The following is a 16,614-nucleotide window of genomic DNA, read 5'->3' as shown; positions in this document are numbered from 1 at the left end:
GTCCCTGTTTCATGAGGCTATTATCGGCAGAGACTTACCAGTGTTTTGGGACCTCTGGAGACGAAGACCCACATCAGGTGCTATTACAGATAATGGACATCGGATATGCCTGGCCTTGGCCCCTGAACCCTTCGAGGCCAATGTACCCACGCCAGCAGTAGGGGTGACCCCAGGGGATGAATTCTCTCCCCTAGAGGTCCTAGCTGGTGAGGTCGAGGGTCACGAGGAGGGGGCCGACATGCCGGACCTTGAGATTTCCCGTGAAAATTTTGGGGCTGCACAGCTACAGGACCCTACCTTATTTAAAGCACGGGAGAATGTTAAAGTGATACATGGGGTACTCCAAATACCAGGGGCTGACAAAATATACCCCCGAATGGTGATTGTTGGGATACTGTTGTACAGGGTTGACCAGATACGGGGTGAGGAGGTTGAGCAACTTGTAGTACCCCAATCTCACCGTAGGCTGGTGCTAGATTTGGCACACAAACATGTGCTGGGAGGGCACTTAGGTGCTGAGAAGACCCGAGAGAGGATCCTGCAGAGATTTTTCTGGCCTGGGGTGTGGGAGGAGATAAACCAGTATTGTAGCTCCTGCCCTGAGTGTCAACTTACTGCCCCGGTGTCCCACTTCAGGAGTCCTCTGGTCCCATTACCAATCATAGAGGTGCCGTTTGAACGGATTGCAATGGATTTGGTTGGCCCCATAGTCAAATCCACAAGGGGGCACCAGTACATCCTGGTTATCCTGGACTACGCTACATGGTATCCAGAGGCGATTCCATTAAGGAACACCTCCTCCAAAAACATTGCTAGGGAGCTGTTCCAGGTATTCTCCCGCATAGTCCTCCCCAAGGAAATCTTGACTGACCAGGGAACCCCATTCATGTCTAGAGTAATGAAGGAGATGTGTAAATTACTGCAGGTTAAACAGCTCCACACCTCTGTATATCACCCCCAGACAGATGGCCTGGTCAAGAGGTTTAACAAGACTTTGAAGGGGATGCTAAAGAGGGTGGTCAGAAAAGATGGGAAGGACTGGGATTGTTTGTTGCCTTATCTGATGTTTGCCATACGTGAGGTACCCCAGTCTTCCACAGGTTTCTCACCCTTTGAGCTATTATATGGCCGTTCCCCGCGTGGACTCCTGGACGTAGCTAAGGAGACCTGGGAACAGGAAAAGACCCCCTACCGTAGTGTGATTGAACACGTCTCCCTTATGCAGGACCGCATAGCGGCAGTAATGCCCCTTGTAAAGGAGCACATGACAAGGGCACAAGAGGCCCAGTCTAGGGTCTACAATAGATCAGCCAGACTCAGGACCTTTAACCCAGGCGACAGAGTGTTAGTTCTTGTGCCCACCGTAGAGAGTAAGTTCTTGGCGAAATGGCAAGGTCCATATGAGGTCATGGAGAAAGTGGGGGAGGTAAACTACAAGGTATATCAGCCGGGAGGAGGAAACCTGAACAGATATACCACGTGAACCTCCTAAAGCCATGGAGGGAAAGAGAGTCCCTGATAGCCGTGGGAGTAGGAAAAGCGTCTGTCCCCAAGAAGGTGACACCCGAGGTAGGTGTACCCGATGCCAAGGTGCCTGAAGTACGGATCTCGGAGTCCCTCTCCAGGGCCCAGATTCAGGAAGCGAAGGAGTTTGTGCTCCGAAACGTTGATGTGTTCTCTAAGTTACCGGGTCGTACTTCAGTCATCAAGCATGACATCATAACCGAACCCCACATCCGGGTACACCAAAAACCCTACAGGGTCCCTGAAGCGCGCCGGCAAGCCATAACCAAAGAAGTCAGGCAGATGTTAGACCTGGGGGTTATCGAGGAGTCTAAGAGTGACTGGTCGAGTCCTATTGTGTTGATTCCCAAACCTGATGGTTCCCTACGGTTCTGCAATGACTTTAGGAAGTTGAACGAGGTATCCAAATTTGATTCTTACCCTATGCCTAGAGTTGACGAGTTGATAGAACGACTTGGACAGGCTAGGTTCTTCTCCACCCTTGACTTGACGAAAGGGTATTGGCAGGTACCCCTTACTGACAGGGCCAAAGAGAAGACCGCTTTTGTTACTCCTGATGGGCTTTTTCAGTATGTGGTACTTCCCTTTGGGCTACATGGGGCTCCCGCCACATTCCAGAGGTTAATGGATCTCGTGCTAAAACCTCACCGGAGATATGCCTCGGCCTACCTGGATGACATCATAGTCTATAGTAACGATTGGGAGAGTCATCTAGCCAAGGTACAAGCAGTGGTAGACTCTCTGAGGGCAGCAGGGTTGACAGCGAACCCCCAAAAATGTGCACTTGGTCTGGAAGAGGCCCGTTACCTGGGGTACCGTATTGGGCGAGGTGTCATCAAACCCCAAGTAAATAAAGTGTAGGCGATACAGCAGTTACTACGACCTATGAGCAAGAAGCAAGTGAGGGCTTTCCTAGGCATAGTGGGCTATTATCGCCGATTTATTCCCGATTTTGCGACAATAGCGGCACCCCTGACTGACCTGACCAAGGGTAGCAGGTCCGTAATGGTAAAGTGGAGTGAAGAGGCTGAGGGGGCGTTTCAGCGACTTAAGACGGTTTTGTGCGAGGGACCGGTACTGATCACCCCTAACTTCACCAAGACCTTTATTGTGCAGACTGACGCTTCTGACGTGGGCTTAGGGGCTGTCCTGTCCCAAGTAGTGGAGGGTGAGGAACATCCCCTGACATTCCTGAGCCGCAAGCTCACACCTCCTGAGAAGAACTATAGTATAGTTGAGAGGGAGTGCTTGGCGATCAAATGGGCTCTGGAATCCCTGAGATATTACTTGATAGGGCGACTAGTAACCGATCACTCTCCCCTCACCTGGATGAGTCAGGCTAAAGAGAGGAACGCCAGGGTCACAAGGTGGTTCCTAATGTTGCAGAATTTCAAGTTCACGGTAGAACATCGAGCAGGAAAGCTGCATGGGAATGCCGATGCCCTGTCTCGTACCCACTGTCTGATGGCCAAAAGTGTTCGCCTCAACAGGGTCAAACAGAGGGGGAAGGTATGTGAGACACTGAAGGGGTTAACTGTGGATGGGCGGTATGTTTCCCCTAGGTTTTCATACTATGCGAGGCCTGAGTGCTGAGGTTGTGGTGTCCAGCACCTTGGACCCAGGTGGTGGGAGCAGCCTAATCAGTCTGCATAAAGCCGCTGAGCAGAGCTGAGAGTGTGGTCTCTCTAAAAGGAGGCTGGGGAGCACACAGCCCTGACCTCTGTGCCTGGAGCAGCGACTTATTTTAGGTACTAGTGGTGAGTTAGAGAAACTCTGTTTAGTTAGATCCCTGACGGGTAGGATTTTGTTTGTTTAATGCCTGAATGTAAAGGCTGTTTTATTTTGCTGCTGCAATAAACGCAGGCGAGACCTGTTTTGGACTGTACCTTGGTGTCACTGTCTTGAACTGCATCCCAACACCCCGCTACCACGGTCTCTACTGGGCCAAATCTCCCACAATATATATAAATATATATATATATATATATATATATATATATATATATATATATATATACTTTATATTTCTGTATCTATAAATCTATCATCCATCTATAAAACTATATCATGTTTCATATTTATCTTCTATCATCAATCTATCATCTGTTTATCTTCTATAAAATTCTCCTGCTTTACCATACTACTGGAGCCCCACCAACCGGACCTGCTCATCAGTACAGTGTACAGAACTGGTTTGGCTAGTTGTGAGGGCAGGGCAGTTTCAAAGTAAATTTGCCAACAGGGAGAAATTTAATAAATGTTCTATTCAGGAATACAGTAACAGATCTGCATGTATTTATACATATTTACCAATAGGTAAAATAAACTCATTGTCATGACTAAAACATGTCCATTTATGTTTAATTTCATGTTTCTTTCAAAAAAAGATAAAAGTGATGGTATGTTTATATGTGTCCTGAAGTGGTACATGCTTTATTCTGTATCAGAAAATGTCCTCTACTGGTAGAATATGGGTATTACTCAAGGAGATTTGTAATTTGTATATACAGTTAAGTTAGACATATGAACAGCAACTGTAACTTTTAACTGTTTAGAAGTCACAAATCTCCTTGAGCAATTCCCACTTTCTACAAGTCAAGGGCAATGCTATCTGGATGCTTTACTTAAGTCCCAGGCTGCAAGGATGTAATGAAGTTTTATTGATAAACCTTGTTCCAATTACAGCAAAAATCTTTGAAAATTTGAGATAAAAAAATTGTCTGGAGCTACAATTCTAAAATATACAGTTCAACTTAAGAACAAATCTAAAAAATCTTGTACGTAATCCCGGGACTGCCTGTATATAGGAATATATATAACCAAGCTCTGTACAGAAATACAGATTCAGAACCTTGTTCCATACCAAAATACTGCATCAGAACCAGGTTACATAAAGAAATACAGCATCAGAGCTAGGTGTCGTACATAAATACAGTACATAAAACTAGCTCCATAGAAAACTAGAGAACCAAGAGCTAGATCTGTATAGAAATACAGCACCACAACCTAGCCATGTACAGAAAAGCAGGACCAGAACCCAGCCCTGAACAGAAAGTAATACCATAACCAAGCTCTTCAGATAAATACAGCACCAGAACCAAGCTCAGTATATGTACAGTACAGTATCAGAATCAAAGATACAACATCAGAACCACGTTCTGTACAGGAAATACAGCATCAGAAAGTTGCTCCACACAGGAATATAACAAAGCTCCAAACCTGGGATCCGAATAGAAACCCTGCGTCAGAGCTAAGCTACATGAAGAAATACAACACCAGGGCCTGGGTCTGTACAGAAATACAGAGACATACAACATTACAGCAACAGAATCTAGATCCATACAGAAATACAACATCAGAACCATACTTCAACCAGTAATACATCCATCACCAAATATGTACTCCAAACAGAAATACAGCACCAAAACTATGCTCAGCTAAAAAATAAAGTACCAGATCAAAGTTCTGTACTGAATTACAGCACCAGAACCTACTTTGTACGGAAATAAAGCATCAAAACTGGTCTGCATACACAAATTACCATCTGAACCAGGCTGCATACAGGAATGGAGCATTAGAACCAAGAATAATACAGCATCAGAATCTAGGTCTGTACATAAATACATCACCTGATAAGTTTGTCAGCAATGCAGTTTGGGACCTGAACTTTGGTCCGAACTTGTAGCCAAACAGAAACCCCATTGAAGTCTTTGGGGACCCAAATTTTAACACCCTGAAATGGCGGTAAAATGGGGCTGATAAGGGCTAGAGGGCTGAAAAATTGTGGGAATAACAAAGTAATTGCCCTGCCCACATTGGTACTTGAAACAATAACATAGCAAAAATAAACAAAGACTGATGATGTCACTGTGGTTAACCCCTTAATGACGCAGCCATTTTGTAGCTTAAGGCTCAGCCCCATTTCTTGCGTCACTTTATATGGTTATAACTTTTGAACACTGTTACTTATCAAAGCGATTCTGAGATTGTTTTTCCCCCCATGTTGTACTTCATTTTAGTGGTAAATTTTGGCTCATAAGTTTTGAGTTTATTTACAAAATAAAGAAAACATTTTTTTAGGCAGATAGATTTACCACCTAAATAAGTTGCTGAATAACATTTCCCATATGTCTACTTTACATTTTAATAATTTGAAGACATGAAATGTCTGGATAATTTGTTTGATGTTACATGGCTTACAAATAATGATTTTCTGTATTTTCAGAATTTACCATTTTAGGGATAATTACCGTTTTGAATGAAATTTTAAATATTTAGCGTTAAAAACCCCCTATATAATCAACCCATTTTGAAATCTGCACCCCTCAAACTATCAGAAACCGCTTTTAGGAAAATTGTTAACCCCTTGAGATCTTCATAGTAATTAAATCAAAATGGAGGAAAAATTTAGAATGGTAAAATTTTGTCGGTTATACGTTCATTTAGCCCTAAAATTTACACATTTCCAAAAGAGAAAAAGAGAAAACTGATCTTACAATTTGTTATGCAATTTCTCCCGAGTACAGAGACCCCCCACATGTGGCCTTTTTTTTAGGGCAGGAGTAGAAGCAGCATCAATTCTGTACTGGATTTTTTCCTTTTTTTTTGGTGTTCGCCGTATAGCCTAATAATCATGTTATCTTTATTCTATGGGTCAATACGATTACGGGGATACCATACTTGAATATTTTTTGTTACGTTTTACTAAATTTGCCAAGGAAAACCCTAATGTGGGGAAAAAATCTATCATTTGTGCATCGCCGTCTTCCAAGTGGCATAAAATTTTTACTTTTTTGGCTACGGAACTGGTTGATGGCTTGTTTTTTGTGGGACATGTTGTACTTTGCACCAGTATCATTCTGGAGTACATATGTTTTTTTATCACTTTTTATTGCATTTTTTGTGGAATTAAATAGGTAAAATCATAATTTTTGGCATTTTTTACGGCGTTCATTGTGTGGATTCAATAATTATTTACTTTTATTCTATGAGTTGTTACAAACTCGGTGATACTATATATGTGGGGTTTGTGTTATGATTTAAACTTGTTTGCACATTATGTGTCTCTCTATATGGGCTTATGAATATTTTTTATTGATTTATTAATTTATTATTGAATAACATTTTTTTTTACACTTTTTTTATTTTCTCTACCAAAGGACATGAACAAACAATCATAGGCTGACACTGTGCGTTTAAGATCACATAATAGATGCCCAGGCAGCCCTGGGGTCATGATAGGGCCGCAGGGCTGCCACAGGAACGATCATTACCCCCAAAGATGGCCCGGAGAGAGCGATTGTGGGGGAAAGACCCCCCAAAGGCAGTTTAAATGCAGCGGTTTCATCAATCCCCAAATTGAAACATTTTTGAATTTCATTTAATCCAGAATTGAAACATTTGAATTTGAAGCTCCATTCATCCAAATTGGAAAACAATTTAAGTTAAAGTTCCATTAATCCGAAATTGAAAAATAATTAGATTTAAAGTTCCATTAATACGTTACATGTTGATTGTGAGCCCTCATGGGCAAAGTCCTCCTCCCACTTGTTTTTGTATTTGTACATACTATGGAATTAACGGTGCTCTACAAATAATAATAATAATTACTCTGGAATTGAAACATTTAAATTTGAAGTTCCATCAATCCGAAATTGAAAAAGAATTGAAGTTCCATTAATCTGGAATTTAAAAGGAATTAAAGTTGAAGTTCCATAAATCCGGAATTGAAACATTTGAATTTGAAGTTCCATTTATCCAGAATTTAAAAAATGTAATTTGACGTTTCAAAAAAAGAATTAAAGTTTAAGTTCTATTAATCCAGAATTGAAAAAGAACTGAATTTGACGTTCCCGGAATAGTGAACTGAAAAATTGGAAAGTTAATGTGGAACTTATTCAGACACTGGCAATACCAAGTTGCGTGCAATCCATGCTTTGTTCATCTTAAAGGACATCTACCATGAGGGTCAAGGATTTTAAAAGTACACTCATATGCTGGTGTGTGTCAGGATGCACTCTTTTTTTTAGCTTCTTATGTACTGTTTTTTTTTTTTAAAGACTTTTAAAATTATGCCAATGAGCCTTAGGGGCACCCGACTCCATAGGTGTTAATGGAGCCTGGAGCCTCTTTTGCTCATTTGCAGAATATTTGAAGCCATTTTTTCTTAAAAACCAGCTCATGAAGCTTAAATAATAGCAGATCATGCCAGAGGGCCCCATTTCAGTATGTCAGTGTGCTTGGTTTAAAATCCTTCATCCTGGTGGTAGATGTCCTTTAATGAATGTTAGGATGTCCATGTTGCTTGTAAAGAGGCGGAACCTCTTGTCATTGATGACACCATCGGTGGTACTGAAAATGTGCTGCTGTGATAGCACACTAGCCATAAAATGCACCTGCAAAACAAAGAGCAAGTTCTGGCCACATGTCCAATTTTCCCACCCAGAAATTGAACAGGAAGCACCCATCCTTCAGTACCAGAAGAGGTGTGGACAGATAATCTATGAGTCATAGTCTACCTGCTGGAGACTATGAGGCCCATTTGTTGTTAGTGAAGTGCCTCTACTTTGACTCACCCAGGCAGTCTGGAGCTGATATTCCATAATTGCTACTGTTGTTGACACACATCCTTCCTGGTACAGGCGGTCCCCTACTTAAGGACACCCGACTTACAGACAACCCATAGTTACAGACGGACCCCTCTGCCCACTGTGACCTCTGGTGAAGCTCTCTGGATGCTTTACTATAGTCCCAGACTGCAATGATCTGCTGTAAGGTGTCTGTAATGAAGCTTTATTGATAATCCTTGGTCCAATTACACCAAAAATTTTGAAACTCCAATTGTCGCTGGGGCAAAAGAAAAAAAATTGTCTAGAACTTCCATTATAAAATATACAGTTTCGACTTACATACAAATTCAACTTAAGAACAAACCTCCAGACCCTATCTTGTATGTAACCCGGGGACTGCCTGTATATGAAAAGTGGAATTAAACCTAGTTGATACATCCCATATATATCAACTAGGCAAAATTCTTCTGCAGTGTAGCTAGGTCAGCAGCAGCAGGGTGTAAACCACATGCTCCTTTAACTGGTGGTCTCGTGACTAGGGAGGTGTTAGAAGAGACTTGGACAACTGAAGCAGCTGGAGGAGCCTTTGATGTTTCCACAGATGCACCCTGCATTATACATACATTATGCATTTAGCGCAGTTTGCACTATTCTTAGTAAATGTGCCCCAATATTCTCTGACAACAAGACTTATGAACCACATAGAAAAATGCATTTTTTTCTGAAAACAGGACTTCTGCACTAGGGTTTTGTGTTTGCTACTGTCACTGACCACACTTTTCTTAACCAGGTAGAAAGACACAATGGGGCAAATTTACTAAGGCCCGTGTGCCAGTTTTCTGTTGGACTTTTCATGCTCTTTCTAGTGTAAACTGCTTGCACAGTTATTTAAGAAGTGTCTGAGACTAAAGTGCATCTCAAATCTGTGCAAATCCCTTAGTAAATGTGCCCCTTTGTGGTGCATGTTGCACTATACCCAATGCTACACAAAATTCTGCACAGAAATGGACATTTCAGTGCTCAGTCAGACCGTGTGCCACATTTTACATGCAAACTCTGTCGGAGCAGTGCAGAGGGTGCCAGATTCATGAATCCTTCACCCAATGCACTATAAACAGGCAAACTGCACCCAGTGTAGTTTTCACTTTTTAGTAAATATGCCCCAATATTCTCTGACAAGACTTATGATTCATGTAGAAAAGGGCAATTTTCTCTGAAAATAGGACTTCTGCACTAGGTTTTTGTGTGTGCTATTCTCACTGACCACACTTTTCTGAACTAGGTAGAAAAACACAATATTCTCTAACTAACTTTGCAAACAAAGTATAATTTATGCATGATGATGATTAATGATTTTTCTGTGGCTGAATACTAGACAGAGAGAGGATCTTCAAGATATGGTCTGGTCTTTGCAAGTGCAACACCCCTTCCAATGTGTAGGCAGGTGAGAAGTTGAGAATAGCGCCCTCTCTAGGTTAGGAGCTGTTAGAGAGATTGGTCACCTCTCTTAGAAGGTTCTGGAATCTAGACATGGTGTAATTGCAGCTGTAGGCAACAGTTAATGCTGTTTTTACATAATCCAATGATAATGGATGGAAGCTGGTTGGAGGAGTTCTACCAGGGGAGTATAAAAAACCTCTGCTGGGGGAGAGCACAGGATCTTGGAATTCAGTCAGTAGAAAGTGAAGCAGGTCCAGTGTGCAGCTCCCTCCAGAGCTGCTGTCCAGACCCACTACCAGGAAGGAGACGCATCTCAGGCCGCTGCCTGATAGCTGAGGGCGAGTTAGGAGACTGAAGCCCAGAACTGCAGCTTCCACTATTGGACACAGTTCTCCATAAATCAACCCAGCCTACATCCTCAACCAGGCTGAGTGTAACCTTCCTGCGGACCAACTACCTCCCACCAGCTCACCAGCTACCGGAATCTACTGCTGTTATTGTTTGGCCGTTGTCTGCTGTTCATTTAAGAACTGTAAGTTGATTTGCACAACGTTGCCTCCATCTGATCCCTGGATATGGCTGTTTACCACCACAGGCTTCCCCATCCATCACACAGGGACTCAACCTACAGACACCCAGGGGTTGCCCCAGGGAGAAACCAGTACATCAGCCTCTTCCTCCATGTTTCTTGCACACACCACCTGCAAGAGACCTGCCAGGCCGTAGGTCAGCCCTCCAGTCACCATACCAAGCACTGTTATAACAGCGTGCCCTAGTCCACAATAGCTAGCCACTCCAGTTGCCTCCAGGCCCCAAGAAAAGGCGGGGTATGTTGCACAAGTATTGTTGTAGAATCCTGTGTAAGCAGTTAGCATATCTCTTATAATAGCAATGTAGAAGAAAAGTAAAAGAGGAGTACACGAGGAGCGCTTGTAGTGCCAATACCCCAAAAGATCCACAATCCCAATGCAGTAGTAATCTTAAAAATAGCAATCTTTTAATGCTTTTTAAGCTACAAATAGAATACAATTAAAATGTCCAATATAACGCGTTTCGGGTTCAAGACCCTTTTTCAAATAACGGACCAAGCAGTAATTTATAAATACAATACAATACAAGTGTCTTATAAATAGTACAACTTACATGTAGGCAGGTGTATTACCTCTCCGCTAAACGCGCGCATCCACAGCGTTTCGGAGAGCCGGAGGGGTCATGCGCATGCGCAGTGGCTCCAGTGGTGTCATGCGCAGAAGCACATTAATGCTGGTGCCGTCTCGCGCATGCGTTATAGCCCCGGGGGGGGGCGAAAGTGGAAAGCGCATGCGTGATGGGTAATTTAGGATGGATGGTAATAGATCCTAAGGGATATAGTAATAGTATGTAAGGCCGGCGTTGTAAGTCATTAAAGCCAACATAATACAATACAAGCGCTGTTATATGATCCATAGGCACAACCTCACAGTGTGCCGTAACGATAATAAAATTAATGGAAAATTGAACATTGGAAATTAGAAATAGTAAAATTGGAAATATAAATATATAAGATTTCCAATTTTACTATTTCTAACTTCCAATGTTCAATTTCCCATTAATTTTATTATCGTTACGGCACACTGTGTGGTTGTGCCTATGGATCATATAACAGCGCTTGTATTGTATTATGTTGGCTTTAATGACTTACAACGCCGGCCTTAGATACTATTACTATATCCCTTAGGATCTATTACCATCCATCGTAATTGCCCTTCACGCATGCGCTTTCTACTTTCGGCCCCCTGGGGCTATAACGCATTAATGTGCCTTCTGCGCATGCGCGTGACACCACTGGAGCCACTGCGCATGCGCATGACCCCTCCGGCACTCGCGGCTCTTCCGAAACGCTGTGGATGCGCGCGTTTAGCAGAGAGGTAATACACCTGCCTACATGTAAGTTGTACTATTTATAATACACTTGTATTGTATTGTATTTATATATTACTGCTTGGTCCGTTATTTGAAAAAGGGTCTTGAACCCGAAACGCGTTATATTGGACATTTTAATTGTATTCTATTTGTAGCTTAAAAAGCATTAAAAGATTGCTATTTTTAAGATTACTACTGCATTTGGATTGTGGATCTTTTTGGGTATTGGCACTACAAGCGCTCCTCGTGTACTCCTCTGTTACTTTTCTTCCTCATTGTTTTACCGGCCCCTCTGGGAGTCCGGGTTATTTGGAGTTGAGTGAGCTGCTCAGTATAGTAGCCTACCCTACCACTTTACCTACGCCTAAGGACGTCAACAGTCTGGACTGGGGGACCTAACTTTTTTGTGGACTTGGACCTTTATCCTTCATTATATTATGTGCCTTGATACCAAGAAGAACTAAGGTGAGCACCCCTAAGTATTGCATCTATTTACCGATTCCTGACGATATCACCCGAGGCGCCGTCCGGTGTTGTTTTCCCCTTTTTTCCTCTACCTTCTGTATCTTATAATAGCAATTATTTCAGATTTCCATCTGTCCCTAATAATAGGAGCCCTGGCCAGGGCCAATTGCTGTTGTGTTACAACATATGACTGATCCTATGATGAGTAGCAAGCTCTACCTGGCTTTCTCCTGTGTGTAAATGAGTCTGGCCATGTGACCCTGCTCCTATCCTGCAGAGTAACATGTCCAGCCCAACCAATTACAGACGTGCCTACAGCAGACATGACTTTGGCTGCTGAGGGGGTGGTAGCTGCTTGATTGGTGACACTTTTTCCTGAACATGGACCCAGATACCAATTAATGATGTCTGTTTGTTCTGTCTCTGGTTCCTGGTTTGCTTATCACTAATCACCAGGCTCCATACAGAAATAAAGCACCAGAACCAAGCTCAGAAAGTGAATACTGCATCAGAAGGAGGCTGGCTTATATAGGAAAACATTTTAAAAACTATGCTCAGTAATGATTTTACAGCATCATAACCAGGCTCTCTACAAATATAGAGCCAAAACTGGGTTCCTTTTTTTTTTGTTTGTTTTTATACAAAACAAAATTACCAATATACACAATACATCATTACCAATCTACAATAAAAAGGAAAAGCACCAGTTGCTTTCCATTATGGTGTACTATATAATCTACCTTCTGTGTTCAATTCCCCTAGAGAGTAGTAGATGAAGAGAATATAAAAAACAAAAAAAAGATGAGGAGAGAAAAGTAAAAAGGACAGAGAGAAGAAAGGAAGAAAAAATAGAAGTTGACAGATATTCTATTACCACTAAGTAATTACATAATAATCTTTTCATAACCTGGCCAGGGGTTCCACAGGTCGTCTAGATTCTTTATATTTATAATATCTTGTTCCCATAGACTTTGTTCCGTTCTCCATGTAGAATTAACTAGAGATATAACCTCATCTATAGTTGGGGTAACTTCCGCCTTCCATTTTCTAATCAATGTAAATTTGGCAGCAGTCAGTTTTTTATTGATTACCCAACTATATTCACATATTTTTTTGTCGAATTTCTTGTCATAATATTTAGTATTGCCAACTCTGGAGATAATGTAAAGGGCTTTTTAATTACTAGTTCTATAATTTTGGCAACACCCAGCCAATACGGATTTCGCTTGGGACACTGCCAAAGTATATGAAGTAGGCTTGCTTTATGTCCACACCGTTTCCAACACTGATCAGAGCCGCGCAGGGGGGTTGTACCATCTTGTATGTAACTTAAATAAAATCTCATTATAATTAGTACAGGCAATATTTTTATTGTCAATCCTGGTGGCATTAAGCCACTCTACTAAAGAGAAGGACCTCCCAAGATCTTCTTCCCATTTGATCATATAACCAAGTTTCCCTTTACCAGGGGAGTCCAGAAGCTCTGAATAGAAATCCCCCCTGTAAACTTAATTTTTTATTTTAGAAATCTAAAAAAGGTAGATCGATTTACCTCTTTATTTTCTGAAATAAAGCTCCTAATAGTCCTTAAAGAGGATTTCAATTTCAAATATGTTAGGAATTCTGATGGGGGGAATGTGAAACTTCTCTATTATAAATTCAAATGGACTTAAACTGGGTTCCATACAGAAATAAGTTTCAAAAATATCTTACAGAAATATATTACGAGAACCTAGGGCCATACAGAAATACAGCACCAGAACCTAAATCCATACACAAAATTTAGCACCAAAACCTAGATCAGTACCGAAATACAGCTCTAAAATCTAGTACCATGTATAAACATAGCACCAGAACCAAGTTCAGTACAGAAATACAATATGAGAGCCAGGCTGCATACTGAAATACATTTCTAGAACCACGCTCTGTACTGATATTAGAGCATCAGAATGGGTCTTCATGTAGGAAAACTGCATCAGAACCAAGCTATGTAGAAGAATACAGCATCAGAACCTTGCTTGGTACATAAATATAGCAGCAAACCATACTCCAAACAGAAATTCAGAACCAGAACTGCACACCAAAAAGAAGCACCAGAAACAAGCTCCAGAAATACAGCACCAGACTCATGCTCTATACATAAAAACAGCACTACAACCTAGCTCTGTTCAAAAATTCATCACTGGGCACCATACATAAATACAGAACCAAAACTGGTCTCCATACAGAAATAAGCATCAGAACCGGACACAAAAATAATAATATATCAGGTCAGAAATATTTGACTTCTACTAATATTAAAAACAAATCTATTTATAATGTTATATATATATGTTTGGGACCCTAGAAACAATATTATGATAGTTTTTTCATAGCTGTTACTTTGCAGCTCCATACCTGCACTTTTGTTTATCTTCCCTCCCCTTCCGTTTGTCTTCCTGGGTGCTTCCTAGTTTAAAACGCCCTGCAACTCATTAGACAGCACACTGTTATGAATAAGAACTATAAGTTCGAAACGCATCAACAGACGTGCTATACTTTTTCTTTTTCACACAATCACATTTTTTAACAATATGAATTAATCCTCTTGGATTTTAAGTCCTGTATTGATACATATCTACATTGTCTGCAAATGAAATATATTGTCAATTAAAATAAATAACAAGTAAAATAACCAAACAAATTGATTTGCAAATATTAAAAACAAATCCTTTAAAAATATTTGAATGCAAGGGGACCAAAGGAATAGCATAAGAGTAAGGCCCTATTCCCAAGTGTTAATATTTATGGAGGTCTAAAAATGTCACCTTTTTGCATTACGTATAATTCATAGTTCTTTAGAAGTAATCGGTTGCAGTCCAAAATTTTTTTTAAATGTCTTTAAAGAGAATGGGGCAGATTTACTTACCTGGTCCTGTTGCGATTCCCACTGTGCGATGTCTGACGAGGATTTGGAGCTGCCGCGATTCACTAAGGTCGTGCGTCCAATTTCCTTCATGTGTTGCTTTCCCCGCTGAGGTCCGCCGGAGTTCACCTTCTTCTTCCTGGTGCATGTAAGTGCTTGATCTTGCGACGCAATTTCGTTTTTAAATTCCGCGGTTTGTCCGAATCAGTCAGGTTGTCCGATGGCACGACCCCCCAATTTGTGTCGCATGCAAGCCGGCGCCAATGCGCCAATATCCGATCGCGTGCGCCAAAAACCCTGGGGCAATTCAGCGCAAAATGGAAATATTCAGGAAACCCAACAGAATCGCCGTCCGCGGACCCTTAGTAAATGTGCCCCATTGTGTTGTAAGGCCTCATTCACACGGCCGCCTGTGGGGATGTATATGTGGCTGGAAATTTGTATCCCCATAGATGGCAATTGGGGAACACATGTGTTCCACGCCGTATATGCTTTACTCAGATATGAAGTTTATCAGCATGGATGTCGCTGACATTACTGGATATTATACTCACAGGGTATGTTGCTGTTGTTGTTAAAAGTAGTACTCACACCTGGAGATTGTCTTCGGTAGGAGTGATGCCTGACCCAGGGATTCAATGGGTGGCTACCTCAGAGTCTCCATCTCAGCGAAATGTGGTCTTCTCTCTGCTGTGGGATGTTTCCGCTGTTACTCCTCCTGTGGCATGTCAACTTGTCAAGTAGTCATTCAGCGGCTGTGAGTAATCTCCTTACATCTATAGAGTCTGGCTACATTGGTATTGCACAAGGTTTTTTTGGATTCTGTTCTGGACATCTTGTTTATATAGTTAGCCCCTCATTAATCTTTCTTGATTGATTGTACAGCACAGAACTAAAAGGGGTATTCCTCTTTAAGCAAGTGAATGTTATTGTTTGTATTATAAAAAGTTATACAATTTTCCAATATACTTTCTGTATCTATTAGTGTACAGAAATCGTGGTCACACAAGTGCACAATATCACAGAGCGTAAGAAGAGCTGTGTGTTATAACGAGCCATGCACCTGTGTGACCATGGACAGATTTCTGTCTATTGATAGTAAACTGTGAAGCTTTCTATGGATGAACAGCAAGCAGAGATCTAGAAAACCCTGAGGAATTGATACAGAAAGTATATTGGAGAATTGTATAACTTTTTATAATACAAACAATAAGATTCACTTGCTGAAATGGGAATACCCCTTTAAGGTTCACTGGAATGTAATTACGTTTTTCTTTAAAATGTTGTGTCAATGAATGGTTGGCAAAGACTTTTGTGATGTTTCTCAGATGCTCTTCTGTTGGTTCTTTCAAAAGTAAGGATGGAAAAGTACTGGATACGAGTGTGTCCTCTCGAGGGAGGCTTTCCACTCGTGCAGGGTGGGATGGACCACAGAAAAAGGAGAAAAGAGAAAGCACAAAGAGACTCAAGTGTTATTTTACTACATATAGTGAAGGGTCTAGGCGTATCAGAGAACCAAGTTTCTCTTTGGTATTTGGAGGTCGAGAAACGCTGCTTGCCACGAGATTTTTTGGTCCGCTCACCCAGGATACAAATGATGCACAAGGAGTAGATGGTCTCGTCTGTAATGGCGCTGCGTCATCCAGTAACTGGATGGTTGACACTAGAATACAGCAGTTCCTGGTGAATAATGGCTAAATGGTAGCATCTGGTCAACAAATGTTGCGCCTATCACTGGGTGCTTTGTCAGGTCAAGGGCGAAGCGCTCAGTGATAGGCGTGAAACGCGTTGTCCAGATTTTGATTATTT

General features: G+C 41.6%; 1 protein-coding gene across 3 annotated transcripts in view; it reads left to right on the top strand.

The window, feature by feature from the left end:
* HEBP1 (heme binding protein 1) overlaps positions 1-16,614 on the top strand; it is a 55,017-nt gene that overhangs the window by 21,893 nt on the left and 16,510 nt on the right. The gene's annotated exons all lie outside the window — the stretch shown is intronic.

Source organism: Engystomops pustulosus, chromosome 10 (genome assembly GCF_040894005.1).
Source record: "Engystomops pustulosus chromosome 10, aEngPut4.maternal, whole genome shotgun sequence".
NCBI lineage: Eukaryota > Metazoa > Chordata > Amphibia > Anura > Leptodactylidae > Engystomops > Engystomops pustulosus.
The sequence above is the reverse complement of the archived record's forward strand: the minus strand, read 5'-3'. Positions and strand labels throughout refer to the sequence as shown.